Source organism: Pseudophryne corroboree, chromosome 7 (genome assembly GCF_028390025.1).
Source record: "Pseudophryne corroboree isolate aPseCor3 chromosome 7, aPseCor3.hap2, whole genome shotgun sequence".
In the NCBI taxonomy this organism is placed as follows: Eukaryota; Metazoa; Chordata; class Amphibia; order Anura; family Myobatrachidae; genus Pseudophryne; species Pseudophryne corroboree.
The window spans coordinates 52,268,088-52,285,860 of record NC_086450.1 but is presented as its reverse complement, the minus strand read 5'-3'; positions in this window follow the sequence as shown (position 1 = coordinate 52,285,860).

Sequence of the window (17,773 nt, the reverse complement as noted above, 5' to 3'; positions counted from 1 at the left end):
GCCTCGGAGGCTTGCATCCGTGGTCACCAGGATCCAGTCCTGGATCTCGAACCTGCGCCCCTCTAGGAGGTGAGAACTGCGCAGCCACCACAGGAGTGAGATTCCGGTCTTGGAAGACAGGATTATCCTCCGGTGTATGTGTAGGTGGGAACCGGACCACTTGTCCAACAGGTCCCTCTGGAACACCCTGGCATGGAAACTGCCAAATCGAGTGGCCTCGTAGGCTGCCACCATCTTTTCCAGCAACCGAATGTATTGATGAAATGACACTCTTGCTGGACTCGGAATTTGTTTGACCAGACTTTGGATCTCCAGAGCCTTTTCCACTGGAAGAAAACAAAAACTAATTCTCTAGTGTTATTCCCAAAACAGACAACTGCGTCGTTGGGACCAACAGTGATTCTGGCAAGTTCAGGAGCTAACCCTGTTGTTGAAGAACTGACAGGGAGAGTGCAATGTTTTGCACCAACTGGTTCCTTGAACACGCCGTTATCAGGAGATCGTCCCAGTACGGGATAATAGTGACTACTAGCGACGGAGAACCATCATTACCACTATCACCCTGGTGAAAATCTTTGGAGTCGTGGACAGACCAACGGCAACGTCTGAAATCGGTAATGACACCCCTGATTTGCAAACTTCAGGCAAGCCTAATGCGGAGGAAAATGTAATTAGGCCTTCTTTGTGTCTACTGAGACCATGAAAAAAAACTCCTTTTTCCAGATTGGAGAATCACTGCCCTGAGATATTCCATCTTGGATTTGAATTTCTTTAAGTAGAAAATTAGGGATTTCAGATTTAGGATTGGCCTGACCGAGCCGTCTGGCTTCGGGACCACGAAGAGGCTTGAATAAAAACCTTCTCCCTGTTGTGCCAGGGGAAAACCAGGTCAATGACCTGATCCTGGTACAACCTTTGCATTGTGTTGCATACTACCTCCCCGTCCGGAGGAGAATCGGTAATTTGAAAAATTGGTGATGGGAAACGTCTGGAAATTCCAGTATGCACCCTTAGGACACTATTCGTAAAACCCACGGGTCCAGGTCCGTTCCAGGACTGACCGAAGAGTCTTTAAACGTGGTCCCACCGGTGTGGGCTCCCGCAAAAGAGTCCCAGCATCATGCGGTGGATGTGACAGAACAGAGGATGATGTCTGCCCCTGTAATCTTGAAGAGGCTGCTGACCTCTTCCCTTTCCTCCTTCCTCTACCTGCAAAGAAAAGGGGGATCTGTATCTATTATGCCGAAATGACTGCATCGACAATGACGCGTCATCATCCGTTGTGAGGGAACATATGGCAAGAAGGTATACTTACCAGCGTCATCTGCCGAGATCAAATTAACGAGGCCGTCACCAAACCAGGCTTTACCTTCATAGGAAGTCCTCTTCCCTCATGTGCTTATACTTTTCTTACTTTAATAATCCTCAACTGCCCAGATCCCACAGTTTTTTGACCACCTGGAACTTATCTCTATGTTTACTGGTGTAGTTATGCTTAGCTGCCCTGTACTTGTCCTATATTGTATTCAACTGTAAGTCACTGTTTTCCTATTTTTTATGTGCATTTGTACTCTGTAATCGGGCGCTGCGGAACCCTTGTGGCGCCATATAAACAAAGGATAATAATAATAATAATAGGAAAGAAAACTCCATTTCTTCTCGGAGTTAGCACCAGCATTCCATTGGTGAATACACAACGCCCTCCTAGCCGAGACCGCCATGGAATTGGCCCGCGAACCCAAGAGTCCTATATCTCTTGTAGTCGCACGGCAGTATGCTGCAATGTCCTAGATATGACCCAACTTAAGGAGTATGCCATCTCTTCCCAGGGTATCTATATCGGATGACAAGGTAACCGACCATTTCTGACTATTACTACTCCCCCATGCACATGCAATAGCAGGTATAATTAATGTACGCGTGGACACATAACTTGAATATAACGTAGCTTCCTGCATACGATCCTTTGTGACAGGGCCCCCTGCAGAACAGGGGGTAACACCCACTTTATCCTCTCCGCGGCGGGAAAAGAATAAACACTCGGAAATTTAGTAGGTACCAACCTGATATCTCTATCGCTGTTGAAAACTCGACTATCTACCCTACCCCACAAGCTCGCTGCCTAGGTGTCATCCTTGACTCTGATCTGTCCTTTGTTCCCCACATTCAATCTGTCTCATGATCATGTTACATGCATTTAAAAAACATATGCAAAATACGACCATACCTTACACAAGACACTGCTAAAACTCTAATCTACGCTCTCATTATCTCCCGCATTGATTATTGCAATAGTCTCCTAACTGGTCTTCCCAAAACGAGACTCTCACCACTACAATCCATTCTGAATGCAGCGGCGAGGCTAATCTTCCTCGCTAGACGTTCATCGTCTGCAGATCCACTCTGTCAGTCCCTCCATTGGTTACCTGTACTCTACCGCATTCAATATAAAATACTTTTACTCACACACAAGGCCATTAACCAAACTACACCAACGTACATCACTTCGCTTATCACAAAATATCTCCCAACCCGACCTCTTCGCTCTTCACAAGACCTGCGTCTCTCATCCACACTCATTACTCGCTCCCACTCACGACTGCAGGACTTTCATCGGGCTGCACCCACTCTGTGGAATGCCCTACCACGCACAATAAGACTCTCCTCTAGTCTCCAAACCTTCAAGCGTTCCCTGAAAACTCACCTCTTTAGGCAAGCGTATCAAATTCCAGAACCGCCCAGATAACTTTCCTAAACCTTCCTATCAAATTGCATCCACTCTGTAAAGTCCACACATATTCTCACGTCTTCTCATTCTATGCAATAGATAGGCATATGTACACAAGGAAAGGTGCTATTTCCCTATAGATTGTAAGCTCGCGAGCAGGGCCTTCCTACCTCTATGACTTATCACCCAGTTTGTTATTGTTATTTCAAATTGTAAAGCGCAACGGAATTTGCTGCGCTATATAAGAAACTGTTAATAAATAATAATAAATAATTTCTCGAGGATTTGAAACCATCTTGTCAGGGCTGACCCCGACTTTTTTTTTCAACAGAACGCTCAGCACCTGAGAAGGAGGAACTTACCTCAGCATTCATTATAAATTTCTACAAATATATATATATAGATATATATCCAAACCCATACACACATATACATATATCCATATACACACACATATAATAAGAATTTACTTACCGATAATTCTATTTCTCGTAGTCCGTAGTGGATGCTGGGAACTCCGTAAGGACCATGGGGGATAGCGGCTCCGCAGGAGACAGGGCACATCTAAAGAAAGCTTTAGGATCACCTGGTGTGCACTGGCTCCTCCCCCTATGACCCTCCTCCAAGCCTCAGTTAGGATACTGTGCCCGGACGAGCGTACACAATAAGGAAGGATTTTGAATCCCGGGTAAGACTCATACCAGCCACACCAATCACACTGTACAACTTGTGATCCGAACCCAGTTAACAGCATGATAATAGAGAAGCCTCTCGAAAAGATGGCTCACTACAACAATAACCCGAATTTTTTGGTAACAATAATTATGTACCAGTATTGCAGACAATCCGCACTTGGGATGGGCGCCCAGCATCCACTACGGACTACGAGAAATAGAATTATCGGTAAGTAAATTCTTATTTTCTCTGACGTCCTAGTGGATGCTGGGAACTCCGTAAGGACCATGGGGATTATACCAAAGCTCCCAAACGGGCGGGAGAGTGCGGATGACTCTGCAGCCCCCAATGAGAGAACTCCCGGTCCTCCTCAGCCAGGGTATCAAATTTGTAGAATTTTACAAACGTATTTGCTCCTGACCAAGTAACTGCTCGGCAAAGTTGTAAAGCCGAGACCCCTCGGGCAGCTGCCCAAGATGAGCCCACCTTCCTTGTGGAGTGGGCATTTACAGATTTTTGGCTGTGGCAGGCCTGCCACAGAATGTGCAAGCTGAATTGTACTACAAATCCAACGAGCAATAGTCTGCTTAGAAGCAGGAGCACCCAGCTAGTTGGGTGCATAGAGGATAAACAGCGAGTCAGATTTCCTGACTCCAGCCGTCCTGGAAACATATATTTTCCGGGTCCTGACAACGTCTAGCAACTTGGAGTCCTCCAAGTCCCTAGTAGCCGCAGGCACCACAATAGGTTTGGTTCAGGTGAGACGCTGAAACCACCTTAGGGAGAAACTGAGGACGAGTCCTCAAATTCCGCCCTGTCCGAATGGAAAATCAGATAAGGGCTTTTACAGGATAAAGCCACCAATTCTGACACGCGCCTGGCCCAGGCCAGAGCCAACAGCATGACCACTTTTTCTGTGAGATATTTTAACTCCACAGATTTAAGTGTGTCAAACCAATGTGACTTTTGGAACCCAAAAACCACCTGGAGATCCCAAAAGTGCCACTAAAGGCACAAAAGGAGGCTGTATATGCAGTACCCCTTTAACAAATGTCTGAACTTCAGGGACTGAAGCTAGTTCTTTTTTGGAAGAAAATTGACAGAGCCGAAATTTGAACCTTAATGGACCCCAATTTCAGGCCCATAGATACTCCTGTTTGCAGGAAATGTAGGAATCGACCCAGTTGAATTTCCTCCGTCGAGCCTTACTGGCCTCGCACCACGCAACATATTTTCGCCAAATGCGGTGATAATGTTTTGCGGTTACATCCTTCCTGGCTTTGATCAGGATAGGGATGACTTCATCCGGAATGCCTTTTTCCTTCAGGATCCGACGTTCAACCGCCATGCCGTCAACGCAGCCGCGGTAAGTCTTGGAACAGACAAGGTCCTTGCTGGAGCAGGTCCCTTCTTAGAGGTAGAGGCTACGGATCCTCCGTGAGCATCTCTTGAAGTTCCGGTTACCAATTCCTTCTTGGCCAATCCGGAGCCACTAATATAGTGCTTACTCCTCTCCATCTTATCAATCTCAGTACCTTGGGTATGAGAGGCAGAGGAGGGAACCCATACACTGATTGGTACACCCACGGTGTTACCAGAGCATCTACAGCTATTGCCTGAGGGTCCCTTGACGTGGCGCAATACCTGTCGAGTTTTTCCCAACGGTTTATAATCATGTGGAAGACTTCTGGGTGAAGTCCTTACTCTCCCGGGTGGAGGTCGTGCTGAGGAAAACTGCTTCCCAGTTGTCCACTCCCGGAATGAAAACTGCTGACAGTGCTATCACATGGTTTTTCGCCCAGCGAAGAATCCTTGCAGCTTCTGCCATTGCCCTCCTGCTTCTTGTGGCACCCTGTCTGTTTACGTGGGTGACTGCCGTAATGTTGTCCGACTGGATCAACACCGGCTGACCTTGAAGCAGAGGTCTTGCTAAGCTTAGCGCATTGTAAATGGCCCTTAGCTTCAGGACATTTATGTGAAGTGATGTCTCCAGGCTTGACCATAAGCCCTGGATATTCCTTCCCTGTGTGACTGCTCCCCAGCCTCGCAGGCTGGCATCCGTGGCCACCAGGACCCAGTCCCGCATGCCGAATCTGCGGCCCTCTAGAAGATGAGCACTCTGCAACCACCACAGGAGGGATACCCTTGTCCCTGGTGACAGGGTTATCCGCTGAAGCATCTGAAGATGCGACCCGGACCATTTGTCCAGTAGGTTCCACTGGAAAGTCTTGCGTGGAATCTGCCGAATGGGATTGCTTCGTAGGAAGCCACCATTTTTTACCCAGAACCCTTGTGCATTGATGCACTGAGACTTGGTTCGGTTTTAGGAGGTTCCTGACTAGCTCGGATAACTCCCTGGCTTTCTCCTCCGGGAGAAATACCTTCTTTCTGGACTGTGTCCAGGATCATCCCTAGGAACAGAAGACAAGTCGTCGGAACCAGCTGCGATTTTGGAATATTGAGAATCCAATCGTGCTGCCGCAACACTACCTGAGGTAGTGCTACACCGATCTCCAACTGTTCCCTGGATCTCACCCTTATCAGGGAATCGTCCAAGTAAAGGATAACTAAAATTCCCTTCCTTCGAAGGAATATCATCATTACGGTCATTACTTCAATAAAGACCCGGGGTGCCGTGGACCATCCCTACGGCAGCGTCTGAACTGATAGTGACAGTTCTGTACCATAACCTGAGATACCCTTGGTGAGAAGGGTAAATTTTGACATGAAGGTAAGCATCCTTGATGTCCCGAGACATCATGTAGTCCCCTTCTTCCAGGTTTGCAATCACTGCTCTGAGTGACTCAATTTTGAATTTGAACCTCTGTATGTAAGTGTTCAAAAATTTTAGATTTTAGATTTTAAAATCGGTCTCACCGAGCCGTCTGGCTTCGGTACCACAATAGTGTGGAATAATACCCCGTTCCCTGTTGCAGGAGGGGTACCTTAATTATCACCTGCTGGGAATACAGCTTGTGAATGGTTTCCAAAACTGCCTCCCTGTCAGCGGGAGACGTCGGTAAAACAGACTTTTGGAAACGGCGAGGGGAATACGTCTCGAATTCCAATTTGTACCCCTGAAATATTACCTGAAGGATCCAGGGGTCTACTTGCGAGTGAGCCCACTGCGCACTGAAATTCATTGAGAACGGGCCCCCACCGTGCCTGAACTTGTAAAGCCCTAGCGTCATACTGAGAGCTTGGCAGAGGCGGAAAAGGGTTTCTGTTCCTGGGAACTGGCTGATCTCTGCAGCCATTTTCCTCTCCCTCTGTCACGAGCAGAAAAGAGGAACCCTTTTGTCCGCTTGCCAACCAGGACTGCGCCTGATAATACGGCGTCTTATTTTGAGAGGCTACCTTTTTTAAGGCAATACTTCCAAATGCCGTTTGGAATCCGCATCACCTGACCACTTTACTGGTATAATTGGATAACGCACTTATACTTGATGCCAGTCGGCAAATATTCCGCTGTGCATCATGCATATATAGAAATGCATCTTTTAATTGCTCTATAGGCAATAATATACTATCCTTATCTAGGATATCAAATTTCCAGTCAGGGAATCCGACCACGCCAACCCAGCACTGCACATCCAGGCTGAAGCGATTGCTGGTCGCAGTATAACACCAGTATGTGTGTAAATACATTTTAGGATACCCTCCTGCTTTCTATCAGCAGGATCCCTAAGGGCGGCCATCTCCAGAGAGGGTAGAGCCCTTGTTCTTACAAGCGTGTGAGCGCCTTATCCCCCTTAGGGGGTGTTTCCCAACGCACCCTAACCTCTGGCGGGAAAAGGTATACTGCCAATAACCTTTTAGAAATTATCAATTGTTATCGGGGGGAAACCCACGCATCATCACACACCTCATTTTATTTCTCAGATTCAGGAAAACTACAGGAAGTTTTTCCTCACCAAACATAATACCCCCTTTTTTTGGTGGTATTTATATTATCAGAAGAGTGTAAACTTTTTCCATTGACTCAATCATGCAATGTGTGGCCCTATTGGAAATCACGGTTGTCTCTTCACCGTCGACACAGGAGTCAGTATCCGTGTCGGCGTCTGTATCTGAGGTAACGGGCGCTTTAGAGCCCCTGTATGAGACGTCTGGACATGCACAAGCTGAGTAGCCGGCTGTCTCATGTCAACCACTGTCTTTTATACAAAGCTGACACTGTCACGCAATTTCAACAGTACATCCACTCAGGTGTCGACCCCCCAGGGGGTGACAACACTATTACAGACACTCTACTCCGTCTCCTCATAATTTTTCTCCTCATACATGTCGACACAAACGTACCGACACACAGCACACACACAGGGAATGCTCTGATAGAGGACAGGACCCCACTAGCCCTTTGGGGAGACAGAGGGAGAGTTTGCCAGCACACACCAGAGCGCTATATATATATACAGGGATAACCTTATATAAGTGTTTTTCCCTTTATAGCTGCTGTATTGTTTATACTGCGCCTAATTTGTGCCCCCCTCTCTTTTTTAACCCCTTTCTGTAGTGTAGTGACTGCAGGGGAGAGCCAGGGAGCTTCCCTCCAACTGAGCTGTGAGGGAAAATGGCGCCAGTGTGCTGAGGAGATAGGCTCCGCCCCTTTCTCGGCGTCCTTATCATCCGTTTTCTTGTATGTTTTGGCAGGGGTTAAATGCATCCATATAGCCCAGGAGTTATATGTGATGCATTTATTTTAGCCATAAAAGGTTTTCTATCGATTTATTGCGTCTCAGGGCGCTGCCCCCCCAGCGCCCTGCACCCTCAGTGACCGGAGTGTGAAGTGTGCTGAGAGCAATGGCGCACAGCTGCGGTGCTGTGCGCCTACCTTTATCTGAAGACAGGAAAGTCTTCTGCCGCCGATTTTTCCGGACCTCTTCGCTCTTCTGGCTCTGTAAGGGGGCCGGCGGCGCGGCTCCGGTGACCCATCCAGGCTGAACCTGTGATCGTCCCTCTGGAGCTAATGTCCAGTAGCCTAAGAAGCCCAATCCACTCTGCACGCAGGTGAGTTCGCTTCTTCTCCCCTTAGTCCCTCGATGCAGTGAGCCTGTTGCCAGCAGGTCTCACTGAAAATAATAAACCTAAACTAAAACTTTCACAAAGAGCTCAGGAGAGCCCCTAGTGTGCACCCTTCTCGTCGGGCACAGAAAATCTAACTGAGGCTTGGAGGAGGGTCATAGGGGGAGGAGCCAGTGCACACCAGGTGATCCTAAAGCTTTCTTTAGATGTGCCCTGTCTCCTGCGGAGCCGCTATCCCCCATGGTCCTTACGGAGTTCCCAGCATCCACTAGGACGTCAGAGAAATATATATATATATATATATCTCATATATATATATAACTTTTTGTCAGGGACAGCAGGGTCCCTAGTGACGTTAATACGTTCTTAATGTGTATGAAACATGTACTGTACTGAATGCTGTATATTATTTTGTGGATCTAATCAGGAAACATTACGGTCGACAGAAGAACAATATTCGTGTCGATATCCGGGAGTAGTAACTGGGCAAAATAACCATTTTTGCGACCCCAAGGGGTCTGAGGGAAATATATTCTATGAATATGACACCCTCCATAAATATTACTACGTCTGTGTCTGGGTCACAGCATTATGCAACCTTACTATACATATATACATATAGGTATAGCCCGTACTTTTTTTTGTGTCAGATATTGGTGGTGCCGACAGGGTCACCCACACACTTCTGTGTCCCCATATGGTTTTCTCTTGGGAAAAACATCTACCGACATGTTGACACTTTATGTACCATCAGGAGTCTGCGGCGCCGACAGGGTCACTCCCACAGCCATTTGTGGCAGAGCACTCAGCCTCAGACATGCCGACACACATGTAGAAAACACCCACCAACATTACACTGGCTATAAGGGAAGGACCCCAGTAAATTCTGTCAGGGAACACAGAAGGAGTTTACCAGCTCACCACCCAGCGCTCAATCCTTTATATATTGTGCTTTATTATTAACTTATCTTGCACCAATCAACTGTGCCCCCCCTTCGTTTTTCACCCTGTTATGTACAGTAGTGTTTTGGAAGGACCAGCGTCTCTGAGAGAAAATGGCGCTGATGTGAGCTGTGAGGGCTAAGCCTCACAGTGGATATAGTGCCTAGGCACTCATATTCGTGTTTGCCAGTCTTTCATTTGAAACTTTATATGCTGCCCAGGGCACCCCCCCCCCCCCCCCCCCCCCCCCCCGCGCCCTGCATCCTACAGTGCAGCTGTGTGTGGGAGCATGGCGCGCAGCGCGGCTGCTGTGCGTTACCTCAAAATCCGTCACTGAAGTCTTCTGATCTTCTTCTACTCACCTGTCTTCTTGCTCTGCAAGGGGGGTGACGGCGGGCTCTGGGAGTGAACCCCTAGGCGTACCTAGTGTTCCAAACCCTCAGGAGCTAATGGTGTCCTGTAGCCAAGAAGCAGAGCCTTTAAACTCATCAGAAGTAGGTCTGACTTCTCTCCCCTAAGTCCCACGATGCAGGGAGACTGTTGCCAGCAGTTCTCCCTGAAAATAACAAACCTAACATAAGTCTTTTCCGAGAAACTCAGTAGAGCTCCTCAGTGTGCATCCAGTCTGCCTGGGCAGATCTAAACTGGAGTCTGGAGGAGGGGCATAGAGGGAGGAGCCAGGTCTCACCATTTGAAAGTCTTAAAGTGCCCAAGTCTCCTGCGGATCCCGTCTATATCCCATGGTTCTTGAAGTGTCCCCAGCATCCTCTAGGACGTATGAGAAATAGTAATTTTGCGTATGAGAAAAGGGAGGGATAAGGCTATATTCTCGCACCTGCTAAGAAAATCAATCTGTTAGTACATTTTACAGACAGATGTTTTGATAGCTTTTGTTATGCCATTTCTGCTGCTTTGCATCTGAAAAGTCTTTTAGCCTTAAGTTCCTGCAAGAATACTGTGATCTCTTAATCACATTTGCTTCTGGATTTATGGCAAGATGCTTATTTGCTTTGAGACATAAAATGTCAAAGGATGTATTATAAATTGTGTCTAGTACTGACACTCTTCTCTTTGGTTAGGGGTTTTGCTCATGAACCTGAAAGAGATAAATTTTCCTTATAAGCATTTTATGCGCTTTCAATAATACACGCACACACACATACACACAGAAAGAATATTCCCAAAATAGTATCTTCAGACACAGCGCAAGATAAAAACTAGGGGAATAGATTGGAAAAAATGCAGAAGAATATATCAGCAGCAGAGTGTGTGTGATAAATGGCATTAAATATATCCGAGAAACACCGAGTTCGGGCGCTTCATCACTTTCCAGAAACAAAAGAAACTAGTGGGAGAGAAATCTCTGCACAATGCTTGGAGACAGAATATTATAGGAAACATACAGAGGTAGTGTACGGCCAGGAAAAAGCGTCATATCTATTTCCTGCTGGATCATTTTTCATTTCAATCTCCTACAGAGCAGGTTCTAGTACAACATGGCCTTTTATCATTACATGATGCTGTACAGCAAAGTACAGATTTTCATCATCTTAAAGTGGTCCAATAGCATACAAACAAAAAATATATTTTTTTAAAAAACACCATCATTTTTTTGGGGTGGTGGGTGTTGCATGAAAATCTCTTTCCAGATAATGATTGTTCATGCAACTCATTCCCCTACCTTATATTCTGCATTCAGCAGGCAAAACTGGTTGAAGAATTTTTCAAATTAACTATGTATTATTTATTGTAGCATTCCCTGAGCCAGCCAAAAAAAAAGAGCGGGGGTGCGAGTAAGAATTATGTATGAGAAAAACCAGAGAAATAAATTAGTATATACATAAATAATACAATAAAGTAATGTTTCTGACACAGATCTAATGGCACGGTTATCTGAAATTTCTCTGTTAGACTAAATACTGTTCTGGTCAGTCTCAGGTCTGTGACATGAAGAGCCCACCGGGGAATGCAGTGGATGGGGCCCATGTTTAGGTGTGTGGTTAGCAACCACAGAGGCTTAGCTAACCATTAAAGAGTCCATGGCCTTGGCACCTTGATTAATATTATATATATATATATATATATATATATATACACACACACATATGTACATATATATATATATATATATATATATATATATATAAAACCAACATGGGGGTCTGTGCCATCTCTTGTCATATGGGATGCATGAAAAAATAATTGACCTTGCATTTGCTAATAGTTTTTATGAATTTTTTTTCTTTGTAAATCATTCTTTTGTGAATTTCTAGTTAGGTTTTTTTTTTTTTTAAATAAAATGCCTTTACGGATTTTTATACAGTATATTCATGTATATAGAAATAATTCTGATTTACATGATTTTATATTTTTATATGAAGTATTGAGATACAGCAGAACATAATAGCCGGCTTTTTGTTGGAAGCGCTAAATAAAATGACACATTTGTATACTGATTAATCACCTGAATAAAGCAACCAAGTAATTTGGAGGGGTATTTAAACCTGGTAGAGGTACATACAAATTAACTTGAAAAGAAGTTTTAAAATAATCAAATGAAACGCGCCAGCTGATTGAAAAGTACTTGATGCTAGACTCAAGCTCTTACTTTTTGGCTACAGAGATATGGATTGTATACAGAATCTAAAGAAAGAGAAACTTCCCATGTGTGGGTAATTATAGCTATATATTTCTCTGAAATATTCTCTGTATGAGCTTTATGTTAATTATGTTTAATTGGGATTTAAGTGTTGTTGCTCATTACTAACATAGTTGGAACGCAACATTGGAACTTGCTGAGATATATTTATGGAGCACAAGATTAGATCCATTCTCCTAACAGCATTGTACTTGTGGTTACTAATTAAATGAGGATGTGTCTGTGATGGCTCCCACGGTGAAAATACAAACACCTATACCAATTAAAAGGTAATGGTCTGGGTAACAAGCTCTATATTTAACAAGAGAGTATTAACCCTGTATTTCCTATGGAATTTCTGCTAAATTAATTATTGACGCATATATGAATTTGCATGAAAATATTTTATTAGCTGTATGAATTTTGAAACTACTCTGGACTTTTTTTAATGTGTTTATTTATGGTTTCACGAGTAAAGAAAATACAATGACACATGCGTGAACAAATAAATCCACAGAAATATAGAAAACATGATACAGTATGTAAAGTCACAAATAAACATGTTACTGCTTGCAAAAAGAAAATCCCTAGGTTGGAGTGTGGGCAGGGGAATGGGGAGACAAAGAAAACTAACACAAGGAGAAGTAGGGGAGAAAGAAGGATAGGATAGAAGGTAGGTAGGAGGGGATAGATAGATAGATAGATAGATAGATAGATAGATAGATAGATAGATAGATAGATAGAATGAAAGAGAAGAAGAGGCCTAGTCCGGTTGTGTATATTTAACAAGGTGGAAAACAATTAAGAAACAGGGATCAGTATGATTTGATGATGGACGGGATGCCGGTGGTCAGTATACAGACAGCAGCATCCCATCCATCAAAATTCCGACAGCCCCCCATGAAGCCCCCTAACCCTCAACTTTTCCTTACCCTTAACCTCCCTTCCCCGCTGCCTAACCCTTCCCGCTTGCTGCCTAACCCTAACCCCCCTACTGCAGCCTAAACCTAACCTTCCCCCCACCCACCCCGCGGCAGGATGGCTTTGTGTCCCGCTCTCAGGACGATCAGGATGCCGTCTGTCAGTATTTTGATGCCGGCATCCCGTTTGGTGTCAGTATAATGATGCTGTATTTTTGTCGTCCCTCAGGATCCCCGCGTCTGTATACTGACCACCGGTATCCCGTTCGTCGGGAAGCTAACTGCTTCCCAAGAAACTTTGTGAGAGAGACAAAGTAAAATGACAGTAAGAAGTAAAAAAAAAAACAGATGTTAAAGTCCCACGGGATGTAGTGCTATTTTATATAAACCAGTCACACTAAATCATAAGAAGTCGCCGCCTACAGGGGGAGTGTATTTTAGCTTTGCAACTGTGCGATCGCATGTGTAGCAGAGCTGTACAAACAGATCTTGTGCAGTCTCTGCGCAGCCCAGGACTTACTCAGCCGCTGCGATCACATCAGCCTGTCCAGGACCGGAATTGACGTCAGGAACCCTCCCTGCAAACGCTTGGACATGCCTGCGTTTTTCCAACCACTCCCTGAAAACAGTCAGTTGACACCCACAAACACCTTCTTCCTGTCAATCTACCTGCGTTCGCCTGTGCGAATGGATTCTTCGCACAAACCCATCGCTGAGCGGTGATCCGCTTTGTACCAGTGTGACCCGCCTGCGCATTGCGGTGCATACACAGTTTAGACCTGATCGCCTGCTGTGCGAAAATGCAGCCTAGCGATCAGGTCTGAATTACCCCCATAGAATAAAGAAAGCTGCGCTGCTGTGTCTAATTGAGACAGTGCAACCAATAGTATATAATTGATTTAACATTTATTCATATATATAAAAAAAACAGGATTTTAATACCTACCGGTAAATCCTTTTCTCCTAGTCCGTAGAGGATGCTGGGGTCCACTTCAGTACCATGGGGTAGAGACGGTTTCGCAGGAGCCATTAAGACTTTCAAGGGTGTGAACTGGCTCCTCCCCTATGCCCCTCCTCCAGACCTCAGTATAGGAACTGTGCCCAGGGAGACGGACATTTTGAGGAAAGGATTTACTTTTAAACTAACGGTGAGATTCATACCAGCTCACACATCAATCATGCCGCACAACATGGCATTCAACTTAACACATGCCAACGGGCATGAAAAATTGCAGCAACATGCTGAAAATAATCGTAACACAACACTTATGTTACTACAAAACTAACAACTGCAGGTACAGTACGCACTGGGTCGGGTGCCCAGCATCCTCTACGGACTAGGAGAAAAGGATTTACCGGTAGGTATTAAAATCCTGTTTTCTCATATGTCCTAGAGCATGCTGGGGATGCTTCAGTACAATGGGGTTATACCAAAGCTCCAGTACAGGCGGGAGAGTGCAGATGACTCTGCAGCACCGATTGACCAAACTTGAGGTCTTCATCGGCCAAGGTGTCAAACTTGTAAAACTTTGCCCCTGACCAAGTAGCTGCTTGGCAAAGTTGTAACGCCGAGACCCCCCGGGCAGCCGCCCAGGATGTGCCCACCTTTCTAGTAGAATGGGCATTTACCGACTTCGGTATCGGCAATCCTGCCGTGGAATGAGCGTGCTGAATCGTCCCTCTGATCCAGGGTGCAATGGTCTGCTTAGAAGCAGGACAACCAATCTTGTTGGGAGCATACAGGATAAACAGAGCCTCTGTCTTCCGTATCCTAGCTGTTCTTGCGACATAAATTTTCAAAGCTCTAACCACATCAAGAGACTTTGACGCAGCAAAGCTGTCAGTAGCCACTGGCACCACAATAGGCTGGTTTATATAGAAAGGCGAAACCACCTTCGGAAGAAATTGTTGGCGAGTTCTCAACTCTGCCCTATCTTCATCAGGTAAGGGCTCTTGTGAGGCAAGGCCCCCAACTCAGACACCCGCCTTGCAGATGCCAAGGCCAATAGCATGACCACTTTCCAAGTGAGAAACTTCAATTCTATCTCCTGTAGAGGTTCAAACCAATACGATTGAAGGAATTGCAACACCAGATTAAGGTCCCATGGTGCCACCGGAGGCACAAATGGAGGTTGGATGTGCGGCACCCCTTTCACGAACGTCTGAACTTCTGGAAGCGAGGCCAATTGTTTTTGAAAGAAAACCGGTAAGGCCGAAATCTGGACATTGATTGAACCCAATCTTAGGCCCCCATTTACACCCGCCTGCAGAAAATGGAGAAAACGTCCCAAGTGAAACTCTTCCATAGGAGCCTTCTTGGAATCACACCAAGACATATTTTCTCCAAATACGGTGGTAATGTCTAGACGTTACTCCTTTCCTGGCCTGAATAAGAGTGGGGATGACTTCTTTGGGAATACCCTTTCGGGCTAGGATCCGGCGCTCAACAGCCATGCCGTCAAACGGAGCCACGGTAAGTCTTAAATCACACATGGCCCTTGCTGCAGCAGGTCCTCGCGAAGAGGAAGAGGCTGAGGATCTTCTATGAGAAACTCCTGAAGATCTGGATACCACGCCCTCCTTGGCCAGTCTGGGGCAATGAGGATCGCTTGAACCCTTGTTCTTCTTATGAGCTTGAGAACTTTTGGTCTCAGTGGAAGGAAGACATACACTGACCGAAACACCCACTGTGACACCAGTGCATCCACTGCTATTGCTTGAGGGTCTCTCGACCTGGAACAATATCTCTGAAGCTTCTTGTTGAGACGAGATGCCATCATGTCTACTTGAGGAACTCCCCAAAGACTTGTCACCTCTGCGAAGACTTCTTGGTGGAGGCCCCACTCTCCTGGATGGAGATCGTGTCTGCTGAGGAAGTCTGCTTCCCAGTTGTCCACTCCCGGAATGAAAATTGCCGACAGAGCTCTTGCACGTCTTTCTGCTTTTCGTTCCGCCCTGACGGTTTATGTACGCGACTGCTGTTACATTGTCCGACTGGATCTGCACGGGTTGATCTTGAAGAAGATGCCCTGCTTGTAGAAGGCCGTTGTAAATGGCTCTCAATGTTATGCACACCAGTGCCTGCAGGAATGTACTGGTGTTTGAACTGTTATGCACACCAGTGCCTGCAGGAATGTACTGGTGTCTGAACAGAGAGGGATGCAAAACAAATGAACTCACAGACAGACTGGGAAATATGACATAACATACACAGAAGGTGATAGGGTAACAAAACCAACACAGAGTGAACAGAGAAGCCCAGAGGCTAAGAAACTGGGTGTCTCCCTAGTATTAGAAATGCTCAGATGGAAAAAGCAAGATGTTGTGTTTTAATACGTAGAGAACCCGAAATGCTGTTGCTAAGGGCAACAACAAAACCCTAAAGGGTTACCAACGGGTGTGGCAGTAAACTCCTTGGTCAGAGATGGAATAATAGACACAAGGAGAGTCTCCACAATCCTAATTCTCACTTGCAGGGCCCAGGTTCAGCTTACTGCCACTAAACTGACACATGGACGCCCTGCACAGTGAGAGAGGATTAAGCAGGCAGGTCTGAAAGTACAGCCACAAACCTGCTGGGTTCACAGAATGGCAAAAGAACCTCAGCAGGCTAAACGACTGACTCCAGTCTTACTGCTAGGTCTGGATTGGCAGAGTGTAGTACCAAATCCCCAGGCCTATTTGCAGTAAGCAACAACAAATACAAAGCTACACAGTACTGGCTAACTTTCAGGAACTGACTAACCAAAAAAGATTCAGCAGCATCTGCTTAACCTGAGAAGAGGCCTTATAAAGCAGGTGCTGTCCACGCCCCCCTCAGACCTCACAGACTGTGAGCACAAAAACCAGCACCGGATCCCCTGCTTGTAACCACTGCATAGCAAAAGACCCGAACCGGAGTATCAGCTGCGCTCAGGTTACTCCGCTAGCACTTGTCTCCCGGTTGCCATGACGACGTGGCAGCACAGGGCAGGAGACCCTAACAGTACCCCCCCTCTGACGAGGGGTCAAAGAACCCCTACCACCGGGTTTATCGGGGAACTGCGAGAAGAAAGAGCGTATCAGTCTGGGGGCATGAAGATCACAACTGCGCACCCACGACCGCTCCTCCGGGCCATACCCCTTCCAGTGCACCAAAAATGACAGTCGACCCCGAACCATCTTGGAGTCAAGAACCCTTTCAACCACAAACTCCCTCTGGCCACGTATCAGAAGAGGGGAAGGTCTTCCTCTGGAAGAAGGATTACTAATCGCCCGTTTTAAAAGGGAACAATGAAATGTTTTATTGATACCCAAAGAACGGGGCAGATCTAACTGAAATGCCACCGGATTGATAACCCTGGTGATCTTATAAGGGCCGATGAACCGGGGGCCTAACTTATGAGATGGCTGTCTCAACTTCAAATTCTTGGTAGACAACCATACGAAGTCTCCTAATTTGAAGCTGCAGGGTCTTTTCCGCTTATCAAAAGCCCTTTTGGTCACTAATGACACAGACACAAGGGCTTTCTTCACTTTCCTCCAAATACCTCTAAGGACCGAAACGACAGAGGAACCACCAGGCGTGGAGTCCAGGGGGTCAAAAGAATTGGCCTTAGGATGATGCCCATACACACAAAGGAAGGGAGAGATCCCTGTAGCAGAGTGAGCCGCGTTGTTATAGGCAAACTCCGCCATTGACAGATGAGCAATCCAGTCAGTCTGACACTTGGAGACATAACACCTGAGGAACTGCGGATGGTAGCCTGACGACAAGCTGACAGAAATCTGGAGATCGGAACAAAATGCCCTCCAGAATTTGGCCACAAACTGGGATCCGCGGTCAGAGACCACATCAAGTGGCAA